Raw genomic sequence first — 7,186 nt, forward strand, 5'->3', positions numbered from 1 at the left:
CATGAAGGTGATAAAAGGTGACTGAAATCCACTGATGGAACAGCTAAGTAACGACAGAGAGCGTGAAAAAATCATGATTTAAACCATACATGAAAACGCATGAGGCAAGTGTGGTCACCTTTTGTTCAATTGTTTTAGCTCCACACTTAACTGGGCAGTGAGCACCATGACGTAGCTACTACATTGCCCTTCGTGTCACCAAATGTATGTCTCCTCGTCGGGGAGGTGCAGTCGCCCGCGGGAAGTGCAGATTTGTCTCGCCTGTGAAGCATTTTGGAAGGATAACAGGTTCTGGTCTGAAGAGGTGGTCGCCAATAATCCCCGCACACATACTGAGGCTAATGGTTCGCTACTGGTGCTTGTTCGTAGCGCACCAGTAGATTCTGTGAAGACTGGTGATAGTCCCATCGTAATGGTGGCGTAACCCGTAAATAAAATGCGGCGGACGCGACAAAACACAGACAAAAGCCTCAACTCGGAGACCATTACAAAGGTAATGTGACCTGAACATGTTATAGGTAATACGGTTAGTGGCATTTTGTGGCGGGGCGGAGTCGGTCGTCTGCGTTTTTCTTAACGCTACCGTCAGTCAACCTACCTCGGAAGCCGCGTGGGGTAACCGCCCTGTCTAGGGCGCCTTGTCACGGTCCGCGTGGCTCCCCCTGTCGGAGGTTCGAGTCCTCCCTCGGGCATGCGTGTGTGTGTCGTCGTGAGCGTAAAGTAGTTTAAGTTACGTTAACTAATGTGTAAGCTTAAGGAGCGATGACCTCAGCAGTTTGGTCCCATAAGACCTTACCACAAATTACCTCGATGATGATGATGATGATGATGTTTGGTTTGTGGGGCGCTCAACTGCGCGAATATCAGAGCCCGTACAAATTCTCAAACTTTTCTCAGTCCAAAGTCGCCACTTTCATGAATGATGATGAAATGATGAGGACAACACAAACATACAGTCCTCTCGAGGCCGGTGAAAATCCAAGCCGGTAATCGAACCCGACACCCCGCGCTCGGGAAGCGAGAACGCGACCGCGAGACCACGAGCTGCGGACAACTTACCTCGATTCAGTTCTTTCAGGTGTCCCTTCACTATGTGGTAGCAGATACACTCTAGGCAGTGTAAAGCAGTGTTGCTGAAACCACCACCGAGTACTTACCACACAGAGGCCGCGTAACTCTAGCTGAAAGTCAGTTGCTTGAAGTTCATGATTAAAAAATCGGACGTTCAGGATTTTCAGTCGACTTGCAGAAAAGCATTCAAAATTAGATTAACTCTGCTTTTTATTCATTTTGAAACACATCAAATGAGTATCAATTCCGTATTTAATAAGGTGGAACATTATCATTTAAGGTTCACTGTCTGTATAACAAATATTCTCTCGAAAAGCAGCCAGAATTTTAGTAATTCCGACCCGACTACTTTTCACCTTCTGCCAGTCGCAGACCCACAACTATTCGCGAGTTATTCGGTCAAATGGTTCAAATGGTTCTGAGCACTATGGGACTCAACTGCTGAGGTCATTAGTCCCCTAGAACTTAGAACTAGTTAAACCTAACTAACCTAAGGACATTACAAACATCCATGCCCGAGGCAGGATTCGAACCTGCGACCGTAGTGGTCTTGCGGTTCCAGACTGCAGCGCCTTTAACCGCACGGCCACTTCGGCCGGCAGTTATTCGGTCTTTCAGTGGTCTTCTTCGTAATAGGTGCTCGCCAAAATATTCCGTACAGAGCACTAAATACGCCACGCGGAGTTGTTACTACGACCAGAAAGGTCACACGCTCGTATCTCTCAAACTATTTAACTTAGGAACACCAAGCTTTCATTAAAATGTTCGTAGCTGCAGTCGCTTCACTCACGACCCTTCCGAACCGAAATTAGCTGACCATTTCCTCAACTTACAGAGTATTTTTAAGGAGCGACCTCACATCGTGTTATCCGTAGACCGGGTAGCAAGCTGCCCTTCTTCCGCCACTCCTCTTTTCGCGCAGGAACAGCATAATTCTGATTTGATAGTAATCAATGTCAGCAAAACTTCAAATCCTTGTATTTTGTTTAATCAAAATAAACTGAGTGCGAAATATTCTTCAAATTGATAAATAAACTTATTCCGCCTCTAACTTCCATTCTGTCTACTTTCATACGAAAGCAAGCACACACCGACATGCGTCAACTGAATCGTGGTTTCAACATAACTTTCCCACAGTTCGTTTGTACAAGATTTTAAGTAAAATGAAATATCACATTTTAATGTATGTCCCACATACATTCTCTCAATCATTCTCACGCACGCACACGGCAAAATAAAATAAAACAATAATTTTTACCGATTTTTGCATTACGTAATGCACAGTGACTAAAGTTTTAAAAAGAAAATTGTAATTAATTGATTTTCATGCACTAATAACTTTGGAATGGCTTCAAATGCTAATGAAAGTCAGTCTGTTATTGTTCCTAATTTGGTTTTAAAAACCAAGCGCAGATTTTAGGAGTTTTAGGTAATTCTCCTTATCTCTAGAACTGTAATAAATAAAATTCAGAAAATTTGACAGCATCATTTCATTAATAACAAAAGGCTGGGTATCATATCTGAAAAAATCGGATAATAACTAATATGGATTATTTAGATTCGCAGAGGGTATGAATCTCTGTATCGACTGAATGTTATGCTATGCAGTTTTCACGCAGGCAGCGTCAGCTGTGCTGTGAGCAAAGCGAAAAAATGAAAGAAACATACCCATCCTGCAGTCACCGTACTCGCCGGCTGCGTACCCTACTGTAACGAATGTCGTCTCGTAATAACCTGCTGCATTACAAGTTGTCATGGAGAATGCACCACACGGCCGGCTGGTTTACCCCGTGCTGGTGGCCCGTCTCGTGCTAGCGCTGATACTGGGTACTGTCAAGTGTGAGTACCTCCCTGTGTGTGTACCTCCTCATCTCCATTTTCACTTTGTCCGCTTTTAGCAAAATCACCCTGTGTAGCCAACTCTTTAGACCGAACAGTTAATTTCGAAGCTGTTTCGTCACTTACACAATACCATCAACAGCTGGATAGTAAAACAGAGGAGTCTGTTTCCATCTACATCTGTTTCCATCTACATGAGACTACAATACGCACTGTCCAAACACTGTTCTCCTGCCACAGGTGCGCTTGCATCGCCGTTAAGACGAAATTGGCCCCAGAAATCAGGATTACCCAAACAATTGCTGTCTTGAAATGCAAACTTCTTCATTTCGAACGCTCTGTCCCTCCACGTCTCCCAACTCCATTTCGTGCATTTTTTCAGTAGCGCGAATAGTACCGTAAGATAATCATACAACCGCTGTACTCTGTAAAATGAGCACAGAGCCAAGAATTGCATGAATTATCGCACGTGGGATGGTGTTAAAAGTTTCGGGAGACGAAATGCTTTTTCTTACGGCGTCAGAATGATATTCAATGGTTTCACAAATATCAATGAGTTTCTATTATCAACGTAATGCTCCCCCTCTAATAAAAGGGGAGTGTACTTCCAGCAGGACGTATACATCTCGATTTGGTATAAATCTACAGTAATGTCAGAGTTTGTAACCACTCCCTCACTTATCGACCTTAATGACAGTGAAAAGTTAAACCGCGTGTACCTAATGGAAATTTGGGAAAAGCAATCGTCACCGAAGTTAATCTGTCGGTAAAGAGGGAGGAAAGGGTTACACCTAAATGAAAGGAAAAATGCAAATGAAACTGGTGGAAATTAATTTTGAAAAGGGGTAAAGTTAATAAAGGAAGTAAATGTGCGGCCGTTACGTTAACAGTTAACTAGCGGTAATTAGATATTTGAGATTTGGGGGAAATTACGGTCGCCAGTCCTAAGGACAATTACTGTAGTAACTGAAAAAGAAAGGTTATTAGACATATAATTAGCACTAGAAGCGTGGCAACTGAAGGTTGACACGTGTAGAGTGAAAACTGAAAGTTGGTCAGAAGTAATAAATTTCGCTACACTCTGACTTAATTTAGCAAAAGAATTAATAAAACCGGAAAATCGAAAGTTAATTTAGTCACTGAAGTTAATAGTGAGCTTTCTTTCTGAAGCACATCGAAATTCAGTAAAATACGGTTAGTCTTGGACTACCTCAACAATAATTTCAAAAGCTACTTGAATTTACGCAATTTAGAAATAAGAGATTTAACTTCGAACTTGAATTAAATGATTCTGAACAATTAACAATAGTGAAATTTAGTACGTACCAAGCTGAGCTGCAGTCACAGGTAAGCTAAAATACGGTAACAAAACTCCCACTCTTAATTTGTGCTTGTGTAATCTAAATATTGTACCCAGCTATGAATACCTTAACTGAACTTTGAAATCAAAGCAGTGAAATCGAATGATGCTGGCGTTTGAATTTCAACGACACTCGAGTTCATTCCGGAAAAGGAAGGGACCTGCTTGGTAATGCAATTGGGACAATGAGCAACAAACGTTCATGCTAAGTTGCTTTAATTTTGTGACGCAACAATTTTAAAAGTTCGAAAAGCTGAGGTCTGCCGTACAGTTCTAAAACTTTACGTGCTTCCAGTCTTCCTTGTTGGTTGATTGAAAGTTTGAAGTCGTCGATCGAGGAGGTGGCGACAGTCACTCATTGTCGGCCGTCGCTGTTGCAGAAGCTGGATGTTGGTGCGCCTTCTTCTCGACACGGTCACCAGACGAAACGGGCGCTTGATGTGCGCCAGCTAATGCTTCCCGTCCGCGACACCGTGTCAGAAACTATCATCGCAAGTCGAGCGCAATTACATGCTGCCCAACCCCGAAAGCGCGGCCACTCGCGGGAGCTTCACACAACACACCTGCTCCACTGCACCACCCCAGCCAAACTCCCTCTGCCCGCGCTCCACGCGACAGAGTTAACACTACCAAAGATCCTAAACACTTTGGTTCTCCACACGACCTATCGATGTATTCGTTCGATAGCATAGTTTTCCCTAGGCCAGACCCAGCGTAAAAATACAAATAATATTTACAAAACAAACTAAATAGTAAAACAATTACAATATACAAAGACACAGAAATGTTATATCTTCAGGTAACAAAATAAGGAAAAAAATTTGCAGTGCAATAGATGGAAACAGGAGGATATGCATTTCCGGCGTTACAAGTTGACGTCCAAACGTGGCCAGTGAAAGATGTCTTGAAATGAATCAGGGCGCACTGCAACAAACCCTACATTCCATCTTACTGATAGCCGTTCTCGGTCCTAGATATCCCCATGCCGTCCGAGACATTATCCGGCGGGCTCCACCACATAAATCGCCTCCCTTGTTGTCTTACGTTGTTTCTAGCGATTGGGTACGTCGTCGTTCTCAGGGTAACTCGAAATTCGTGTATCGTTAACCTAATATTACCCGTAGGTACGGTAACACTTCTGTGAACTCGTTAACGACATCCTGCTGCAGATTTTGCTCGCGGCTATAAAACCGTTCTCAGTACTGCAGTTGTATCTTATCCGGGTGTAACCGAGCGAGGTGGCGCAGTGGTTAGCACACTGGACTCGCATTCGGGAGGACGACGGTTCAATCCCGTCTCCAGCCATCTTGATTTAGGTTTTCCGTGATTTCCCTAACTCGTTTCAGGCAAATGCCGGGATGGTTCCTTTGAAAGGGCACGGCCGATTTCCTTCCCAATCCTTCCCTAACCCGAGCTTGCGCCCCGTCTCTAATGACCTCGTTGTCGACGGGACGTTAAACACTAACCACCACCACCACATTATCCGGTTGTAAAGCTGAGAAGGGGGAATTCACGCCATCACATCATTGAACTGTGAGCAAAAGCAGGAGCTGGAAGACGCGGTCAGCGAGTTCACAGAAGGGTCGCTGGTCGTTCATCCTCCCACAGTTTGTAAACGGTGTGTCCTCTGCATCTAAATTCGTCATCGGCGCTCTCTCCTACAGTATGGACATTTAAAACAACTTTCGATCCTTCGATAAGCTTCTCAGTTACCGACAGTCGCCTTCGTGGCCCAGATGACCCTGATTTGCTTTTCTGGCGTTTGGGCGTACGTTGTCAGTTGGCAGTGGGAGTCAGAAGTCCCGTTGCGTTATCTTGCTCCTCAGTGCTCTGTCCGCTCGTGTGGGTGGCGCACATACCGTGGTGGCTTTGTCACCGGAGTCGTCTGTGAGATTTTATCGCTGGATTCTTCTACTAGCGGTTTAAACGCGGCCTCAAGCTGCCGACTGGCGTGTTTCTCGATTCTCCTGACTTCTGTATCCGCACGGGCAGCGAGGCGTGTCGCGAGAGCTTATTCACTATCTACTTCCGGCCCTTCAAATTCTATTAGCATCTGTTTGAGGCCCTGCGAAGTGGCAAAAGACCAGTCATATTCCTCCGTAGCTGTTAATAAAAGTGTTTATTCACTACGACCGTGATTACTACTAATTATGCCATTTTATTTATGATACAGTAGGACTTCAAAAAATAAGTTAAACATTTCTTCCTAAGCTAAATCCGCTATGCAAAATGAGTGGTGGACTGTAAGAGGTAGTACATGTTCTGGGTTTCCGGCAGACACATATCCGCTCCGGTACAGTAAGCAGGTGTATAGTATCTACAGTATTTGTTACTTATTACTATTATTACTATTTATTATTTATTTTTATTTATTATTATTTCTCTTCATTTACTACTATTCATTAATTTTATTATTGTCAGTATTTATTATTAGTATCAACAGTATTAACCAGCTTATGGTAAAAATATATCTTTTTTCATTGATGGCTTATATTTTTAATTTTACATGGCAGTAATGGTTTTAATGTACCATGGCTCAAGAGCATTTAATAATCAAAATGTGAGACTAACATACCGTAATTGTTAGTGACCTAAATGTTTTTAAGGTATTCACTATTTTAACTAATCTCATTTTTTTAATATCTTTTAATTATCTCTTATTTTAGTGGTTTAAGAATGTCAGTAGCAACCTATTAATAAGATCGGTTAAAAATTTAATTTTGGAACACCTTTTCAGCTAAAATTTTAATATCATGAATTTTAATTCGAAATTTATAACGGCACTTTTAAGAAAATACGACTAGAATTGTGTAGAATACAGCTTGTTCCTAGTACTATTGTTTGTTAAACTCCAAAAATGGTTCAAATGGCTTTGAGCACTATAGGACTTAACATCTGAGGTCATCAGTCCCGTAG

Source organism: Schistocerca piceifrons, chromosome 4 (genome assembly GCF_021461385.2).
Source record: "Schistocerca piceifrons isolate TAMUIC-IGC-003096 chromosome 4, iqSchPice1.1, whole genome shotgun sequence".
Lineage (NCBI taxonomy): Eukaryota > Metazoa > Arthropoda > Insecta > Orthoptera > Acrididae > Schistocerca > Schistocerca piceifrons.